A 19,797-nucleotide genomic window follows, 5' to 3' on the forward strand; every position below is an offset into this window, starting at 1 on the left:
TTTCTTTCTTTCTTTCTTTCTTTCTTTCTTTCTTTCTTTCTTTCTTTTCTTTCTCCCTCCCTCCCTCTGTCCCTCCTCCTTCCTTCCTTCCTTCCTTCCTTCCTTCCTTCCTTCCTTCCTTCCTTTCTCTCTCTCTCTCGCTCTCTCTTTCTTTAACTGAAAATTCTGTCTCTGGTAACTGGTGACGCTCCTTTTGTATTTGCCCCAGCCCTAGTAACTACCCTTCTCTTTTCTGTTTCTATGAATATGATGTCTCTAGCTGGATGCCTCATGTAAGTGCAATAGAATAGTTTTGGTCTTTTTTTGTCTGGCTTATTTCATCTAGTATAATATCCTTAAGTTTTATCTATGTTGTGATGTCTGATAGCTTGTTTATCCACTCATCTATTGGCAAACACTTGGGTTACCTCCAACACTTGGCTATTTTAAAGGGTGCTGCTATGAGCAGGGGGCAAAAACATCATTTCAAAAACTCTGCTTTTAATTCATTTTAGGTACATATTAAAAATGGGGTTTTTATCTGGGATGAAGAAAATATTCTAACATTAATTGTGTTGATGCTCACACAGCTTATGATAGAAAAAAACAATGATTTGTACTATTTGTAAGCATGTGAGTCATATCAACAAAGCCTTTACAAATAACACACACATGCACAGAGCTTGCATGCACATATACAGACACACATGTACACATATATATGCACACATATACACGTGTGTGTTCACACACACACACACACACACACACAGATACAAACACACCTCAACAACCTGTTCTCTTAGCACACCATCGAAATCAGTGGCAGCGAGAAGACTAGTGTGCTGAAGCTTGTGTGGAAACTGGCTTGACGGCATCCTTGAGCCTAATTTTCCTGACCTTTGCTTTTTCTTTAAGCCAAAAATTATCTATGACAAAGACTCAGCCTGTTGCTTGGTAATGCCGATACTGGGGCTGATTCACTGGACAAAAAAATGAAGCATGAGGCTGTGACCCAGAGGAAATCACCAGATTCTCAAGCGTTTTATAGCTCTATGAGGGCTTGTGGAGCCCAAAGGCTCACTGTCCCAGAGCCCAGGATCTGCCCATTTGGTCCAGAAATACACTGAAGCTCTAGTTCCCTTTCACTCCTCTCTCAGTTCCACTTCTTTCTTTCGAGAAGATGCTTGAACCAGCACCAGGAGGGATTTGAGAAGGAAAGGATGAAGTAATCGGAAAGTAAAAAGAGGGCTCTGGTGAGATGTGTCAGGAGTGAAGGGTGCTGGTCAGCACATGGCGAAAGGAGAGGACTGACTCCCGCATGTTGTCCGCTGACGTCCACCTGTGCGTACACATGTAAATAAATCCAATAAAAATAAGGGATTAGCCACTTGAAAGTCGCCTTAGAGCGTGTCATCATGAATGAAGTGATGTGATAGACTCCTATATATAATTCTAGTATGAACTTTAGCCCAGCAAGGCACACACCTCAGTGAGCAGGCTCCTATACTAACACTTTCAAGGTGTTCTTTCCTTTTGTTTCAGCTAAAACTTCTTAAGAAAAGTAAATGGAGAGTACTCAGAAGTGTTTCTGTCACAGTAACCTTCAGATATGTGCTCCATGGCCTTGAACTAAGCACGCCCAGAATCCATCTGCCATCGTCCTTGAACTAGAAATTGCAACTGGGCATGCTCAACAATGCACACTCTAAGCTGAGCGGGCTCAGGAATGCACACCAAAAGTGTTTTCCTGTGCAAAGATACATAGTTCCCCAGATTCCATACTTTACTTTTGGAGTGACTGTGGTGCTCTTCATATCTATGACAGTTAACCAGTTTTCCTTCATCTTTCATCTTCTAGTTGTGTTTTATTTGCCTCCTAAGAACCAAGAGGAGGCTCCATTGTATTCTGTTACATTAGCAGAAGTCATATTTCCATGGGTTTCACAATTTGCAGTTAAATTTTGTGGTATTTCTTTGGTTTGCTCAAGTGAGGGAAATGTGAGCACCCTCTACTGGTCATTCATGATAACTTCAGTAAGCTTCTGAGAAAAGCTGTCTGCTGACTTCCTCAAGTTTGTGCTATTTGTTTTTCATTTGTTTGTTTTTTGTTTCTTTTCCGAGACAGGGTTTCTCTGTGTAGCCTTGGCTATCCTGGAATCATTTTATAGAGCAGGTTGCAGACAGCCATCTGCCTGCCTCTGCCTCCCTGAGCGCTGGGATTAAAGGCTGGTGCCACCACGCCCTACTAACTGTATTGTTTTCTTTAAATGACTCAGAGTTGACAGAATTCTTTTTGAATTTATAATGAGGGAATCAGGGCTGAGACAGCTAGACTCAACTTTGACTTGCACCCCAATTTACCTACCAGGACTTACCCTGGCGATCCAGAAGGTCAGAGCTACTCAGACCGAAGTGGTTGTGTTTGCACTGGTCGTAGTTGGCTCCTTGCATATTCTCTCTGCACAGGTGCTGGCGGGCAGGCTCTGAGGAGCTCATGCAAGGACACCAGATAAGGTCCCATCAGGATCACATTCACATGCCCGTCTTAGCAGCAACTGTGGGAAACCTAGAATGTAACCTAGCATTTTTACCCACATTCGATATACTTGTTAATTTTTATTAAATAGATTTATATTAATGTATAAATATAAATATTTTAAACAATTAGAATAATAGCTTAAAGATATCTTGAAATATCTGCCATATTTCTGGCAGGTTGGGAAATGTTGGTTAACTCCATGCACATATTTTTAAGAGAGATACAGGACCAGAAGAATGTTGCTAGTTTTTTAAAGATGCTGTTTTATGTAGCCCAGGATAGCTCTCCCCTTGCTACATAGCTGAGGATGACCTGTCACACAGTTATCCTGCCTCTACCTTCAAAATGGTGGCATTAGCCATGGGTGCCACCACGCTCCGTGTGTGCAAGTGTGGTATTGGGGAGGAAAGCTAGGGTCGCCTGGGCACCAGTCTACCAACTGAGCTATGCCCCCCCCATACCCAGAAGGTTGCTATTTTGAGACATGGATGTAGATTAATTATTATTGGAGCAATAAAATGTCTTTGAACTTGGTAGAGATGGTACTTAACACAACCCTCACAAGTGAATGGGTGCTCACTTTTTTAATGATAATTTTATGTTATGTCAATTTTAATTCAAAGAGAAAAGTAGATTTAAGAAAAAGAAGACTAGTTTGCAGGAACTCTCCTGGAACTGCTGGCCATTGAGATCAGGGAAGCCTATAGGCTACCTGCAGACATTCACTTTTCCCCACTTTCTTCTAAATTCATTTCCCCAGTTCCATGCCAGTTCTATGGAAGACCAGCTGCTGTGGCCAGGCCTCCCTTCATCAGTTCCCTCACCTCTGGCAGATCATACAGCTCTTCTCCTCTAGCCTTTCCTCCCCACTCATCCCTTTGTCCCAGCCTCCCCCTTCTACTTCATTAGGTATTCCCATGGCTGCAAGAGAAGCAAGTAGGTGAGCCTCACTCTCTCCATCTTCTGATATCTTCTAATTCTTTCTTCTCGACTTACTTTTTTAAAACTCTTTTATTTACATTTATTTTATCAACCTCTCCAGCATGTGTTGTCTCTTGAGTTTTTATCTTTTTCACCCTACTCCACCCCAATCCCTTCCGACCAGGTAAGAGGGAAAAAGGGTTAGTGGGAGAGGGGGCGCAATTTTCTTTCTTTAGTTGCTTCCTGTGGGTTAGGGTTGTAGGGTTCCTTGGAGTGAGTCCAATCCTCCTTTCAGAAGATCTCCAACCTCTTGTCTCACAACAGCAACCAAGAGCAGCAAGAAGGGAGCAGGAGCAGCCTTGTTCATTCTTGGAGCTCCACAATCTCTGAGCTCTGACATTTATTCTCTCTCCAGAGTCCTCAGATTTAAACTATCTGCAGCTGGCAAAGAGCGTCTCTCAGAGCCTTCATGAGGCAAATAGCCTGCGGCTTCGGACCATCTGAATCAGTCCCACATCCCATACCTGGGACCAAAACAAAAACATGTTTATATCCACAACGATAGGTGCTGATTATCCGGTCTTGTCTTTATTGGGTGGGTTTTGTTGGTGGTGGTTGGTTGGTTTCTGCTGCCCTAGGAGAGTGTTGCCTCATAAGCAATGGTTTGGGGATTCTGCCAGATGTGGCTCCTACAGAATCAGAGTAGAATGGTAGGTATTGGAGAGTGACAAGAAGCTATGGAAGCTTATGTAAGAAGTGGGAAATAGTAAGATCTGGAGAGGACAGGAACTCCACAAGGAGAGCAACAGAACCAAAAAATCTGAGCACAGGGGTCTTTCCTGAGACTGATACTCCAACCAAGGACCATTCATGGAGATAACCTAGAACCCCTGCACAGATGTAGCCCATGACAGTTCAGTGTCCAAGTGAGTTCCATAGTAATGGGAACAGGGACTGTCTCTGACATGAACTAATTGGCCTGTTCTTTAATTACCTCCCCTTGAGGGGGAAGCAGCCTTAACAGGTCACAGAAGAAGACAATGCAGCCACTCCTGATGAGACCTAATTGACTAGGATCAGAAGGAAGGAAAAGAAGACCTCCCCTATCAGTGGACTTGGGGAAGGGCATGCATACAGAGGGTGGAGGAAGGGAGGGATTGGGACGGGAGGAGGGAGGGAACCACAGGGGGATACAAAGTGAATAAAGTATAATTAATAAAGAATTTTAAAAAAAGAAATGAAAAAAAAAGTAAGTCAACAACCTAGAATAACAACCATCCCAAACCGGGGTGCCTAGATGCCAGATTAAAAATACAGTAACAGCCAGGCCAGTATGTCTCCACTAGAGCCCAGCGCCACTACTACAGTAAGCCCAAAGAAATGAAATGTCGAACCACAAGATAAGGACCATAAAATAGCCTTTATAGATATGTTAAAGTCCTTATAGAGGTAAATGAAGGCAATCCATTAAAGAAATTTATGAAAATACAAACAGTGGAAGGAAATGAATAAATCAGTTCAAGACCTGGAAGTGAACATAGAATCAATAGAGAACTCTACTGTGCTACCAAAGGAATGTAACAATAAAATGACTCCTAATGGCATTCCTCTATACTGATAGACCAGAACCTTGCTCAGACATCATCAGAGAAGCTTCCTCCTGCAGTAGTAGATGGGAACAAATACAGAGACCCACAGGCAGACAATATGCAGAGAGTAAGAGACCTCAGAACATTCAGCCCTAAATGGGCTGTCTCCATCAAATCCCCTCAGGGCTCAGAGAACCCTGTAGAAAAGGAAGTGGAAAGAGCCAGAGGGCATAGAGGACATCAAGGAAACAAGGTCTTCTAAACACAGCAGAACTAACACAGGTATCAACTCACAGAGACTGAGCAGCGTGCACAGTCTGAGAACCACATGCAAATGAAAATTTGGTTTTCTCTCAGAGAGTTTCTCTGGGGGAAATACCTCTTGAGGGTAGGCCACATGCCCAATCATAGATGGCCAACCAAAAATGAACTCAATGACCTCTTTGGAGGTCCTTGTTTCATAATATGTTCTGTAAGGGTTCCCCCACCACGGGTCCTTTGCATATATATATATGGTTTCTGGTTGTGTGCTTTAATGGGATTCCTGAATGTGGGAATGAGCGGGTCTCTGCATCTTTTTCTTGTGCCTTGCCTTAGGCTTCTTTCCTTCTGTTTATTTTGTCCTATTCTGATTTGTTTAATCTTACTATATTATATTTTATTATTATCCCTTAGAAGCCTGTTTGTTTTTTCAAAGAGAGATGGAAAGGGGGTGGATATGGACGGGAGAGGAGGTAGGGAGGAACTGGGATGGGCAGAGGAAGGGGAAACCATAATTAGAATATATTATATAAAAAATCTATTTTCAATAAAAGAAAATTAAGAACAGCAGATGAAAGCGGGCTGGGCTAATGTTTTCTCTCAACTGGGACATGAGGAAGGAACGATGTGTCCAAGCTCTGAAACGGTTAAAAAAAAGAGAGAGATGTCTGTTCTTCATGTCATAGAAACAACACTTCAAAAGGAGACGCTAACATTCTCTTATTTTTCTTGAAACATTTACAAGGGAGAAAGAAAGGAAATGGAAAGAGGTAGCCAAGTCCTTGTTTTCTTTTTAGAATTCTGTTGATGAGGCCAAAGCGTACAGGAAGAGATTCTGGAAAAGACCTCCACCAGAGGATAAAGGAAAGTATCAAGTTTAAAAAAATACGAATAGGTCAAGGAAGAGATGCCACACGGACCGTGACACTCAGAGCACTAACTGCACCAACACAGCCGAGAGAGGCCTTGCGGCTGACCTTGAGTGAGTCAAGGAGGGAAGGACTTCCTGTCCGAGGGCTGACGAAGCGGCGCCCTCACTAATGGGCTGTCGGGTGGGTGGAGAGGAAGCATCGTTTGTGGCTTAGGGATGAAGGACCACCGTGTTGCTCTGTGTTAGGCCACTACCAAGAGCTTGCTCCTCTAGGGTGGTGTGCTTTTAGGGAATGCAGTGACATTTAAAGAAAATGACAGTCTTACTCTTACAATTGTAAACTAAACGTTTAAAGTTTTTGAACAAAAGCTTATTCCTTAACGCCTAGACAAGAGTACTTGAGAGTGCACTGCGGGAGAAGCAAAAAAAAAAAAAAAAAAAAGATCCAGAACCTGGAAGGGCTGAAGGGAGTTTGTAAACCCTACTTTCCCAAGGACAGACGTTTTCCCTTCAGTAAACAGGGTAGGTTGCCCCGGGATATGCTTGATTACATGTCGGTGGGAGGTATGTAGGCAGGAAGTACGTCAGGATGTATGTTTGCCCCCCGATTGGACTTCGGCGGAAGAACCATAGTGGGTTCTATCCTTGTGGACCACAGCAGGAGGTACCATAGCCTTGTTCCTTCTACCCTGACTAACATAATTCAGTGCCATTTTCAGGGGGTCCCGGGTATGGATATGGCCAGTGTTAACTAAAACTTGCTTTCATTCATCATGGTTGTGGATCTGGTCTTTCTCCCCGCAATTCTCGGGTTTAATAGTACCCCTAAATTAAGAAATTAAGAAATCATTCTATGCAAACAAGTTTTCCTATGAGATGTTGAAACACGTATAGAGTTTCCTTTGGATCAATCTGAATTAAAGCCCTGCAGACTAAAGCGCTGTCTCTACAACGCCTGGTAGTTTAGGGAGTTCAGGGTCGGGGTGGTGGACCCGAGTCAGGCCAGTCATTTGGTGTCATTAAAACAAGTGCTGGGTTGTCTGACACACTCTCTCAAGTTTCTATTGTTTATTATTGGATCGTGACAATGATAAAATCTTATGGAAGAACAACATTGGGTTCTGCTTAGTTTGGAAGGAATTGAAAAGCAAACTTTTTCTTTTTTTTTCCTAATTAAAACCAGTTGCTTCCAGGAAGGAAAGAATAAAATTGTATCCATCTAAAAAGTAGCCAGAAGGGGAAGCTGGTCTTTATTTGGGACTATCCTGAGGGTCAGTGCTGAGTTGCCGGACATAATTATGCACAGAACAGCCTTTGGATGGGGTGAGTGGGTATTTACTTTACTCTGAAATAACCTTATATCTCAGCCTTTGAAAGTCTCCCCCCCCCCAAAGAAAAATTCTTGATGTCACACATTTGAATTCTAGCAAACTCTGTAAGTCAAGGCTGCCATATCTTTGTCTGTATCAGCTTTAACTGTGTCTTAATTGCAGGAGACTTGAGAATAGCCAATGTCCATATCTGGAATTGGTTTCTATAAACATTTAGGCTTAAATGTGGACAGCTGAAAAGCAAGTTCTGCAAGAGTCCATCCTGTGAAAAAACACTGTCAGTTCACACACTGCAAGCACGTTGAGGTAAATGGACAGACCAGGAGTGTCACTGGCCGGTGACAGGGTCTTCCTCTGCTTCTCATGGGGAAACTTGTTTGCAAAGAATGATTTCTTCCTTTCATTTCAGGGGGCTGGGTTTCGTTCTTTGTCCTCCTCAGTGCATCATCAAGCTAAAATCATCTGGTCCTTCAGGGATAAACTTAGTTCAACTATTTTAAACATGTAGTTTGCTATTTACAAATCTCTAGATTACTGGACTGTTTCAAAATATTTGTGTTTCCCAGATTATAGCCCAAACAGCAGTGTCTCCTCGTACAGGCAAACAACCTTTAAATCATCCATAAAAATAGTGGGAAACACAAGCCTGCACACGTGTCTGTGTGGTGGTGTGTGTGCGCGTGTGCGTTTGTGGTATAGTGTATGGTATGTGTGGTGTGTATGCGTGGTATTGGTGTGTGTTGTCTGTGTGTGGTGTGTGATATCTGTGTATAGTGTCTGTGTGTGGTGTATGTGGCATGTGTCGTGGTGTATGTGGATGTGTTTGTACCATGTGTGTGCTGTGTGTGGTATGTGAGGTATGGGTGATGTGTGTGTGGCATGTGTGGATGTGTTGCTGTGTATGTATGTGGTGTGTAGGATATGTGTGATGTGTGTGGTCTGTGGTATGTATGTGTTTGTAGTGTGGTATGTTGTGTGTGGTGTCTTGTATGTGGTGTGTATATGGTATATGTGGGTATGTTGTAGTGTGTGTTTTGTTTTTGTGTGTGCTGCTTGTGTGTGGTGTGTGTGTGTCTGTGTCCCTTTTTGTGTATTTGTGTGTGGTGTGTGTATATGTGTGTCCCCTTTTGTGTGTTTTTTTTTTGTGTGTGGTGTGTATCTGTGTGTCCCCTTTGTGCATGTGTGTGTGTTGTGTGTGCATGGGTGCAGGTGGAGATTGCTGTGGTTTGCTGTCTACCACCCTGCGTCAGTGAGAGAGGTGTCTCAAGGGAGCAAGACAGGCAGTGATACAGAAGGGCTCTGACAGCCTTCTCTGGCATCCATGCACGAACACATATGAGCAAATTTCAAGATACTTCAGGATACTTAGGCAATTTTTCTTAAAATTTCTGGAAATCCGCTTCTTTATGCCAGTTTTGAGCAGACCATGAAAGGTAAAATTTATTTTGATGCCTGCTGAGTAACCTGAGCAAATGCCTTTATTGATGCCTTCTCTGTGTCACCACTTAAAGTCTGAATTCTAAGCACAGGATCGATCCTGTTGGCTACTGAACTACATTTGTACAGACATCAATTTATTGTGATTAAGCAGAGCTTGCGTTCCTGGCTTCCCAGCATGCTCCCCTGTCTTGCTTTGGCATTACAGGGATGCAGTTGCAAAGTTGTTTTTTTCTTTACCCAGGGCATTTTTCAGGGGTGAGTTTGCAGCAAGCACTGGACAGAGGAGGTAATACCTTCACTCAGACCAAGGCCAGGCTCACCTCTCCTTGCTAGAAAAGCAACGGGTCCTCCAAGCTGTGTTCTTCAGCGGTGACAGACTCCCTTCCTACCATCTCACAGGTGCCTAGTGTGTGTAATTTAAGGCATGTCCCAGGTTCATACAAGAGGCAAGTGTTAGCCCTCTGTTGACAGCAAGCGCTTCTTTAAATTTAGGGACCTACTGCTTTTCTGGCCTCATTTAGTCCCAGATCTACAGAGAAATGCAAACTATAACACCAATGTGTCACTTCATTAGCAATGAAGGTGTGACAAAAGGAAGCTTAGCAAAGGTTGAAGCTTGGCAAAACCTGGGGCTGGAAAGGAGCTAGAACCAGAAGGGTCTTCACGTACATGTGTGACTGACATGCTAGCCTGGAAGGCAATTCAGCCATATTTAAGCAGGGCCCAGCCAATGGTTCAGGAATTCCACTCCCCATGCTTTTTCTGGATAGACTTCGTTTAGGTGCCCTGACTCATAGACTCAAGGTTTATTATAGCAATATAAGAAAATACGTCTTATTCTAGTTCTAGGAAGGATTGCGTTAAAGAATGAAGTGGAAGGGCTAGGGTGACTTGCTATGGAGAAAATCTTAAAAAGAAAAATCCAAATACTTTGGATTGAAATACCCAACTTGTAGGCAGGACACATGTGGTCCTGTTTATCCAAAGTCATCGGCAGAGTCCGAAAACCTGCCAACATACACTGTGGACAAGAACACCTGGGAGTGTATAAACACAAACCAGGCAAGGGTAAATAACAATTATCCAAGAGAAGCGACTTTTAAGAGGTTCAAACAGGGCAGACGGGCACCTGGAGCAGGCACAGCACCCATTGTGGTATGGAAAGGATTCCTGAGGGCATCAGGGGAAGCTACTTGAATTTGATAAAGCAGGATATTGAGATAGCTGTTCATTGGGCTATCATTTTGTAAACACTTGAACAAGTGCTTTTCCCCATTAATTTACTTATTTATTCACTTTTCGTCCTCATCACAACCTCTTGCCTCCCATCCTACCCCTTACACACCTCTCTTCCCCATTCTCCCCTCTCCTTCCCCTCAGAGAAGGGGGAGGTCCCCCCTGGGTACCAACATGGCCTGGCACATTGAGTTGAAGGACTCTCCCACTGAGGCCAGACAAGTCAGCTTAGTTAGGGGAAAATGGGATCCAAAGGCAGGCATCAGAGTCAGAAAGGGAGAACTAACATGATTTTTTTAAAAATGGTTTTTTGAGACAAGGTTTCTCTGTGTAGCTTTGGTTGTCCTGGACTCGCTTTAGAGACCAGGCGGGCCTTGAACTTACAGAGTCCTGTCTGCTTCTGCCTCCCTGAGTAAATGGATTAAAGGCATGTGTCACCATGCCTGGCAGTCTCTGACACTATTAATGTTACTCTGCTATGCTTGTAGACAGGAGCTTAGCATAACTCCTCTGAGAGGCTCCACACAACAGCTGATGGAAACAGATGCAGATTCCCACAGCCAGACATTAGAGCTTGGGGAGTTTGACGGAAGAATTGGGGGAATGACTGAGGGAGCCAGAGGGGTCAAGGACTCCACCAGAAGACCTATAGCGTCAACTAACCTGGGCCCACGGAGGCTCAGTGGTTAGAGCATTTGCCCAGCATGTGAGAAGCCCCAGGTTCACTCTCCAGCCTCCTTGACTGCCCCCAAAGGTTTTAAAACATTTCATTTTTTAAAACGTCCAGGCAATACCCTAATTCACCCTAACAGCAAAACTAAATTGTCTACAATCAATCATATGCTTTGGCCAGTTTAATTCCTATTTCCCTAAGGTGACTTTCATGGCACCTGGAAAATCTTAAGCTATCAGCCCGTTCGGAAGATCCAAATGTCTTGTTGTAAGACTACCTAAGGCCCTTCCGAGACTATCTGGCTCCATTTGTTTGTAGAAACAAACATTCTTAAAGAGGAAATGGCTTTGCACACCACCTCCCACAAAGTTTTTTGCTGACCCAGTTAAGCCTGTACCTGGAAGCAGCTCCAGGGAGGTCAGGCTTGAGTTTGCTCGGCTAAACAGAAAGGGCAAGGCAAGGTGACACGGAGGACTCACAAAGGCTCAGATCCTCTTGAGGGGTCCCTGTAGAAAAAGTGGTTGAAAGGGAAGGAGAACACTTGAGTGCGTAACTCTTGTAGTTGTGAGCAGCTATGTCCCTGGGCACTTTCCAGCCTCAGTCTCGTCTATTCATGGTTAAACCAAGAATACCATGCTCCAGATAGGTGCTTTCTAAGGTCTAATACTGATTCTGCCCACGGGCTTTCTAGACAACGTTCTCTGAATGTTTAGTATGCAAGTGTCACGCAAACACAATGAAGTCCTGGCCATCTGGAAGCTGTAATGACAGTGTATGTGCTGGTGGGCAGTCAAAACTTTTCCTGAATTACGCTTTGTAAGCTTGATTTTTTGTTTCCTCCCAACCTGGAATGTTCTATGCCCTGTAAGATGTGGAGCTGAGCCCCATTTAGCATCCACATGGAGTCTGGATGGAAGAGCTGCAAGGGTGAGGGCAGGTCATTTTATCTCAGCTGAACTTCAGCTTGAGGAGAAGAGAGCCTGGAGGTCTGTTGGGGTAGGGGACTGGGGTGTGTGTGGGTGTGTGTGTTTGGTTTTGTGGTAATGTCTATGCCTCTATGGTGGCTGTCTTGTTTTTCTCTCTGTAAACAGGCTGAGCTGGCTCTTCCTTGAATACTGTGACTGTCACAGATGCAGTTACGGCATCTTTTTTTCCTCCTCTTCCTTCTTCCCTCTATCCCTTCCTTCCTCATCCTCCTTTCTCTTCTTCATAGCACTGTTCTAGGGGTCTTTCGTTACTTCATGTTCTATTTTTGCCTACACCTTGGAAAATAAGTGGAATAACAAGGTGGCTTGGACATTCATCAAAATCCAGAGGCAGTAGCAGTTTACCAAAAACAACACGTACTTAACCTACATATTTTGTGTTAAGTAAAACAGCCTATCAATCTCAACTCTGGACCCCTTTCTCCCACTGGTTTGAGGTCAAGGTCATGAGACAGCTGATTATGCAGGTGACAGAAATCTCTGTACCAAACCAGTGTGTACTAAACCCAGTGTCCACCAAATGCTTGGACTTGCAAAGCATTTTCCCTGGTCATTTTGTTATTGTCACACTGTACCCCACTCTGAAGGTCAGCCACAAAATATGCACATAAGTAATTAATTTGGGGTGTGACAGTTGGAGAAGTTGATGATTCTCACATGTGAGATAACTGAAGTAATTAGGACACACATCTGCAGCTGGGAGCCACAGCTGCATGCCCTTGGCTGCCTGTGGCCTCACTGAGTGCCCTTCGAGCATCTTGGAAGAAGTCCTTGCATCTCCCACAGTTGGGGTCTTCTGTACCATGTTGACAGACAGCAGCCATGGACCTGAATTGTGCAGCAAACAGTGTTCAACTCCCTCTGAGGATGAGGAGGTTCTTCAAATGGCAACTGACATAGTGGGCTAGTTTGCCATGTATCAGTGATAATACCAAACCGGGCTGTTTCTACTAATTAAATTCAGAAGCTGAGTGACTACTTGCAGAATTCCAGTTTGGGGCAACAAGTTGCAGCTTGGTTAGTATGATGGGGCATAGAATGGGGTTGTGTATGATGGGGGGCATGGGGTTAGGCACAGTGGAGTTAGGAGAAGGGAAAACAGGCAGCTAGGAGTAGAAGCTGGACAAAAATGAGATTCTATTTTCACAAAACGCTTTATAGTCAGACAGGCACTGTTCCCAGGGAATCTCAGAGCCGGCTGAGTGAGAAGGTGCTGCAAACAACCCAGCCAGGCTGAGAGGACTGTGACTAATAACACAGTTCAAAGCCAAGTGTGGTAGTGTACACCCAGAATTCCAGATCTAGGAAGTAGGAGGATCTAGGAGGTAGGAGGGAAGAGCATCAGGAGTTCAAGGCAAATTTCTGCTACATACGGAGTTTGAGGCCAAATACAAGAGACCCTGACATCCATAAACACACACTCTCACACACAAACACACAGGCAAACATATACACAGGTACACACACAAACACACACATACCCAGACACACAGAGATACATACCAACATACACAAACACATAAATGCACATACACAATCACACATATACACAAAACACACATACATACAAATACACATATATAAACACATACATATACACAAACACACACATACACACAAACATACCCATATACACATACATACAAACATACACACATATACAAACCACATACAGATCTGTACACATACACACACAAATACATGTGTACATACACACATATGCAAACATGCACAGAAACACAAACACATACATATACAAACAAAAACACAGTCACATATACACACAATGCATACACAACACATACACAAACACATACATACACAAACAAAACAGTCACCCATATACACACAATGCATACACAACACACACACACACACACACACACACACACAGTTCAAATTGCTTAGCACACTACTGCACAGAAATGCAATTCTTGGGCTGAAGTGTATAACTCGATGGTAAGGCTCTTAGTTGGAATGTTCTAGGCCCTGGGTTTCATCTTCAGCACCACAAAAACAACACACAAAAAGTAATTATTTTGCCGCATCAACTTTTGGAGACTAGTCACAAGAATGAGAGCAATCCACAGTGTTGAGTTATTCAGAGCTCAACAATATCACGTGGGCTGACGATTTTTACTACACCAGATAATTATTAAACCCGCTTTAAGCTTTCAACCTAAGTCTCTCATTCAACAGATCTTTAATGTATTTTTGTGAGAGCAAAATTGTGTAACTATGGCTCATTCCTGGAAGTTCTCTTTCTCCTAATAATAAGAATAATAAGAAATAAAGTAGGAGAAAGACCAAAACATAATGGTGTTAAACTTTAAATAATAGTTTACATTATGCGCACCCACCAGGGCCACAGTCTAGTCACCTGTCTAAGGCAGTGGTTCTCAGCCTTCTGTGACCCTTTAAATCAGTTCCTCATGTTGTGGTGACCATAACCATAAAATTATTTGTTGTTACTACATCATAACTGTAATTTTGCTACTGTTTAATGTTAATAGCTGATGTGCAGGATATCTCATATGTGACCCATGTGAAAAGGTCGTTTAACCCTCACAGGGGTAGCAAGCCACAGGTTGAGAATCACTGGTCTAGAGAACCTTACAGGCCCCAGGTGGCCTCATTCCATGACACTTGCTTTCATGCAAACCTGGTATTAGGATTTGGTAATGGCCACAGAGCTAGCAGTTCTGCATTTGTTCTCAGAGGAGTGAAAGCCAGAGGAGAGAGGCAGCCACTCTCTTGGGTTAACAACTCACCATTCCTGAAAACATCTTTGTGTACCTTCTGCAGAAGGCTGCATTCACTGGCACTGGCACGGGGCACTGGCTGCTTTCACTGGCACAGCTGTTGCAAAAGATCTTCTCCACCTGTTATCTTGTAAAAAGCATTGTAGAGGAATTTTAATTCAGAACATGGCTGCTCTGGCAAGAGATCACATCCAAAGACCTTCTAGGTCTGTAGGATCTGGATGGAATACAGAAAGTCCTTTAATCCTAGGAGACAGAGGCAGGCAGATCTCTGAGTTTCAGGCCAGCCTGGTACAGAGCATGTTTCCGGAAGAGAAAAGCTTAGGTCCAGGCGTAGTGGTGGTACACGTCTTTACCACCAAACAGCGAAGGTAAAGTTAGTTTGTCGAAGGAAGAACCCATGTTTGAAAGTGATGTCTAATTGAGTGGCAGATGAAGTGACAGACTAGGATACGCCCGGCTCTCATGAGGAGAGAGAGGAAAGGGAAGCTACTTACGGGAGCAGCACAGAGATGAGAGAGGAGGCAAGTTTCCGGGGAGAGTTTTACAGAGAGAGGTTGAAGAGCGAATAAACTTGACACAGGTGAAGACAGAACAAGCCAGAGAATGAGAAGGAGCCAGAAGATTAGAACAGATTGCTAGAGTTAGTTTCAGGCCAAGCAGAACAATTCAGAGGCCAAGAGAAAAGCCAGATTGAATGTCAGCTGGAAGAGGAGTTTGAGCCAGAACAGCTGAGTTGAATCAGCCAGCAAGAGTTCAGAAAGAACAATTCAGCAGTAACTGTCAGAGGCTGAAAACGTTCTAGGCTGGGATTAGATTGTATGGAGGCTAGAAGCTTCCAGGACTAGGCCTAGCTTAGCAGACAGAGGCGAGAAGACAATTTAATCAGGTGAATAAAAGTTACTATTACAGAGCACAATAGTACTTATCAAGGGAACCTTTTTGCTTCCTTCCAAGTAAATTATCCCAAGGGTGTGAAGCTTGGTAAAGTTTTTCCTCAAGTTTGTTAATGTTACAAGGTCTTAAGAAAGGAAAATATAACAAGTCAATGTGCATTTGAATTGTTATGAGTTCAAGGTGCTTTCCTTGTCTGGTGTCTTCCCCGAGGCCACAAACACAGCCAGCCCACCATAGAAATGCAACGGCAAAGAACACTCCTGACATGAAATTTAAAGATGTGAAAATGTAACACAGTCCATACCCTGGATATGGGGCAGGAGGTGGAGTCGGGGGTGAGGGTTTTATATTCCAAAACCTGGATCCAAAACTTTTAAAACAATCTGCAAGACAAGCAGAGCTAAATTTACAATACAGTTCTCCTAAATATAGTTGTCTCATTTTCTCTTAGAGAAGAGATCTTGATTTTGTTGAAAGGCTTTTGCCTGTCAGCCGGTGTTGGATCTAGGTTTTTATTTGGGCTATGTATGCGAGAGTGTATCATCAGAGATGAACTCAGTGATTCATTGGTTCTGCCAGCTCCTGCCGCAGAGTGAACAGAGGAGATGGCACGGCTGAGGGGGCTCCTGGCCAGGCTCGGGCAGATAACTCAGAGAGCTATCACCAACGCAGGCCCAGCAGGCACTGCTGGGGCGTCCCCCTGCCACCAGGTCTTTCTGTTCTTCCTGATTAAATAGCATCCTCCAACTCTCCTCCCACCCTGCCCAGTTATGGGCAGAGGGACATGCCTGGAGATTCCACCTGGATAGTTTGCCGAGCAGGCAATAGGACATCCAGCCCAGAGGTGCTGCTGGCCGAGCGGCTGCTTTGCAGAGGTTGGTAAGGAGAGGCTCCCCGAGACCATGGTGCTCAGTTAGAGTCTAGGCCTATGCTTCTTTAGCTGAGCGCACTTGTGCAGGACTATTTCTGATAATGCATTTATTGTTTACTATTTGGTTCTCATCAACTTAGGCCAATGGCTCTGACCACCTTTTAGCCAATATAATTTAAATTTAAGATAGGCACATTAAAATGTTTAATTTATAGTGAACTAAACCTAGGGTTGAGAGTTCAGTAGGCAAGTATTGGGCGTCACAAACTTCCTGGGCCTAGCCCACTTTAGTGTCAGGAAAGGAAGCCGCAGTCTTCTGAAAAACACGTGAGCACCTTCCCAGTGCATCCGAAGTCTGTGGAACAGTCTACTAACATTGCAGCAAGTTGAAAAGGCTGTGAAAAATTTTATATACCTTCCTATGGTCCACAGAAGTAGATCAGATTATCTACCTCAGACATTTTCCTTTTTAAAGTTCACATTGTGCACATCTTTTAAAGTCTACTATAAAATTACGATTGGTATATCTAGCTCTCATTCCAAGACGTGGATATGCATTTACTCATGCACATTTTCTCGGAATCTAATTATCCCTGGAAAATATTGCTGCTGTGTGAATAATTAATGAAAGAAAATGGCATATAAGCTGGAAAGCTAACGTCAATATTTCACAGCATGTTATGGCTCTCCTTTCCTCAAACACTTTTCCTCAGGCGCACTCTTACACATACTTAAAAACCCAGCCATGAAGTCATGTTGCTTGCTCAGGGCAGACTGAAAGCCTCTTAATTAAAGTTCTTGGCATTTCATTTATACCTCTACCTCCTCACTTTGTGTTATAATTTCTTCTTAATCTGTTGCATCCATAACAAGGTAGTTAACATTTTTTGGGGGGGCTGGGGTAAAGATTCACGACTTTTTTCCATATCTGCTCATTTTCATTTCATATTATTTTTTTTCTTTTATTATGGCAAACTGATTCCCAGGTCTGACCTAAAATTGGATTTTTAGCCAGTGATTCAGAGCGACCCTGTGGGTGTGTGTGCGCTGATGAGACAGCTTTTTGGCAAAATGCTTGTCTTGCCAGCACAAGCACCGGAGTTACTTCCCAGAACCAGTGTTAGAAAAAGAAAATGGTCTGGTAGCACTTGCCTGTGTCTCAGCGCTGGGGACGTGGACTATGTGGCTCACCAGCCTAGGGAAAAGACCAGCACTGGCTCAAGACACCCCAGCACCAAGTTCTCAGCACAAAGGAGGTGAATTTGCCCCAGAGGGACAAAGGGCAGGGAATAAGAGACAAAGGCAGGAGATAGAAGATGAGGGAGAGGGGGAAAGGGACAAGGGAGAGGGGGCAGGGGTATTTGCCCCAGAGGGACAAAGGACTGTTCCTGGATAGAAAGGAGACAGAAGTGGCCCCATAGGCAAATGGTACTTTATATAGGGAAAGGGGAACCCCATGCTGAGATGATTTGGTTTGTTTTGATTGGGCATGTTAATTAGGGTAGCCAAAAGAGGGTGTTTGATTGCTGGACTTCAGCTGGACCTTGGTAGTTAGCTGGGGGTGGGGAAGGTGGCCAAATAAGGAAATGGACCTTGGGGGCTAGCTTTAGGAATGTAATTTAACAGTTTAGCAAGGCAGAGGGAATGGGAGAAGGGCAAGGCCTGCTGGAGCCATGCATGTCGTGCTCAGACCCACTATAGCCCCTCACCTAACCTACTTAGTGATCCCAGGCCAGTGAGAGGCCCTATTTCAAAAAACCAAAACAACAACAACAAAAAGAGAAGTGAATGATGTTAGGGGAATCCTCTGGCCTTTACATCCACGTGTATAGTGTGTCCAATACCTGCACGCACATGCACAGGCACACACAATCACACACACAGAGGCTGTAGTACAGTGACTGGCTCTCTGATGACCTCTAGAAGGCCACTCCTCCTCTGGGACAGTCTTTTTTCTAGGTGTTTCCAGGTCCCTCCCTCTCTTTCCCAGAGACTGTCCCTACCTGGTTGTGTCACCCTGTGGTTGCTATCACCCCAGTACTTGACCTTTCTCGACTCTGTTCTGTACAAGTTTGTTATTAACTGAAGAACAAGTAACATTTTCTATTTCAACTCATTCTAGAATGAAGAGCCCAGGTAATGGAATTGGAGTCTAGGCTTATTTTGGTTTTTGTTTCCACAAGGAAGCCAGGAAGTCAAATTTTGGGTTGATATGGTGCCTTTGGCTCATGCCTGTCCTCTGTACTTTAAAGGTCAGGATGAGGTGGCTGAAGTGGAACAGGGCCTCCAAGTCCAGTCACATGATTAGGTCCTAAAGGAAAATCCAGCAAGAAGAGAGTCCTGCTTATCACGTTCAACCCTGCCAGTGGCGTCTCTGCAGTTAAAGCCCTGTGCTTTTACAGAGCTGAAGGCCTGCATGCTTTCCCATCTGTGGCTGGACTCACAGAAAATCCATAGGAGGGCAGGGTAGGTTCCACCCTGGCTGTCCACATGCCCGGTTTGGTGGCAACCCACGTGATCCACACACTACCCAAGCAAGTTCCTGGCTACTTGCAGTGGATGCAAAGGGGCTCTATCTATCTATCTATCTATCTATCTATCTATCTATCTATCTATCTATCTACCTACCTATCTACCTACTATCTATCTATCTATCTATCTATCTATCTATCTATCTATCTATCTTTATTTTCCACAGATACCCAGAGTGCACCTGGCTTGGAGCAGCAAACTCAAGTGCGCCCTACCCTTCCCTCAACCACTGCCAGCAGTCACTGCAGCCACGCTTTTGTCACTCGCCATAATGCGTGGTTTGGATGCATCCACATTGGAATGGAAATCTGTGGCCCTCTCTATGACCAGGGAGGTGACAAAATCCTGCTGGGACTGAGAAGTTAGCCAGTCAGCTCCAGCACAGACCTGAAGCACTGCCCTGTGCTGGCCCCACGGAGGCCCAGAGCTCTCCAGAACATCACTGTTTGAAAGGAAGCCAACAATAAGTGGGGTGTATGATTTGACAATGTCTAGCAGCTATATTGAAAAAGGAAAAAAAATAGGCAGATTGACTTAATAGTGTGTCAAATCACATAAAATATTATTTCAATTAAAAAATTACTAATGTTTCATTATATAGCTCCTTGCCCAATTCTACCTTAGACACTAGGGTGTTTCCACACTGACAGCATATCGGCTTATGGATCAGCCTTATCGTAAGTGCTCAGCAGCTCCTCCAACTGGGGGGGGGGTCACAGTCCCACTGGGCAGCAGTGTCTGGAAAACAGCAGCTAGTCTGCCTTGAAAGGAGGGCAGTGAGAGCCCCAAGCAGGTAGCCTGGGAAAGTTTCACTTCACAGCCACATCTCAGGCAGAGCATTAGACCTCCACACAGGGAGATCTGCTTCCTGCCTCTAAAGCATGTCTTGGAGAATCTGCTTCCTGC

General features: G+C 44.1%; 1 pseudogene; it reads right to left on the minus strand.

Moving 5' to 3' along the window:
- Positions 1-19,797, minus strand: part of LOC129687329 (laminin subunit beta-4-like) — a 119,922-nt pseudogene that overhangs the window by 67,376 nt on the left and 32,749 nt on the right.

This window comes from Psammomys obesus, unplaced genomic scaffold (assembly GCF_907164565.1).
Source record: "Psammomys obesus unplaced genomic scaffold, mPsaObe1.curated_primary_1811, whole genome shotgun sequence".
In the NCBI taxonomy this organism is placed as follows: Eukaryota; Metazoa; Chordata; class Mammalia; order Rodentia; family Muridae; genus Psammomys; species Psammomys obesus.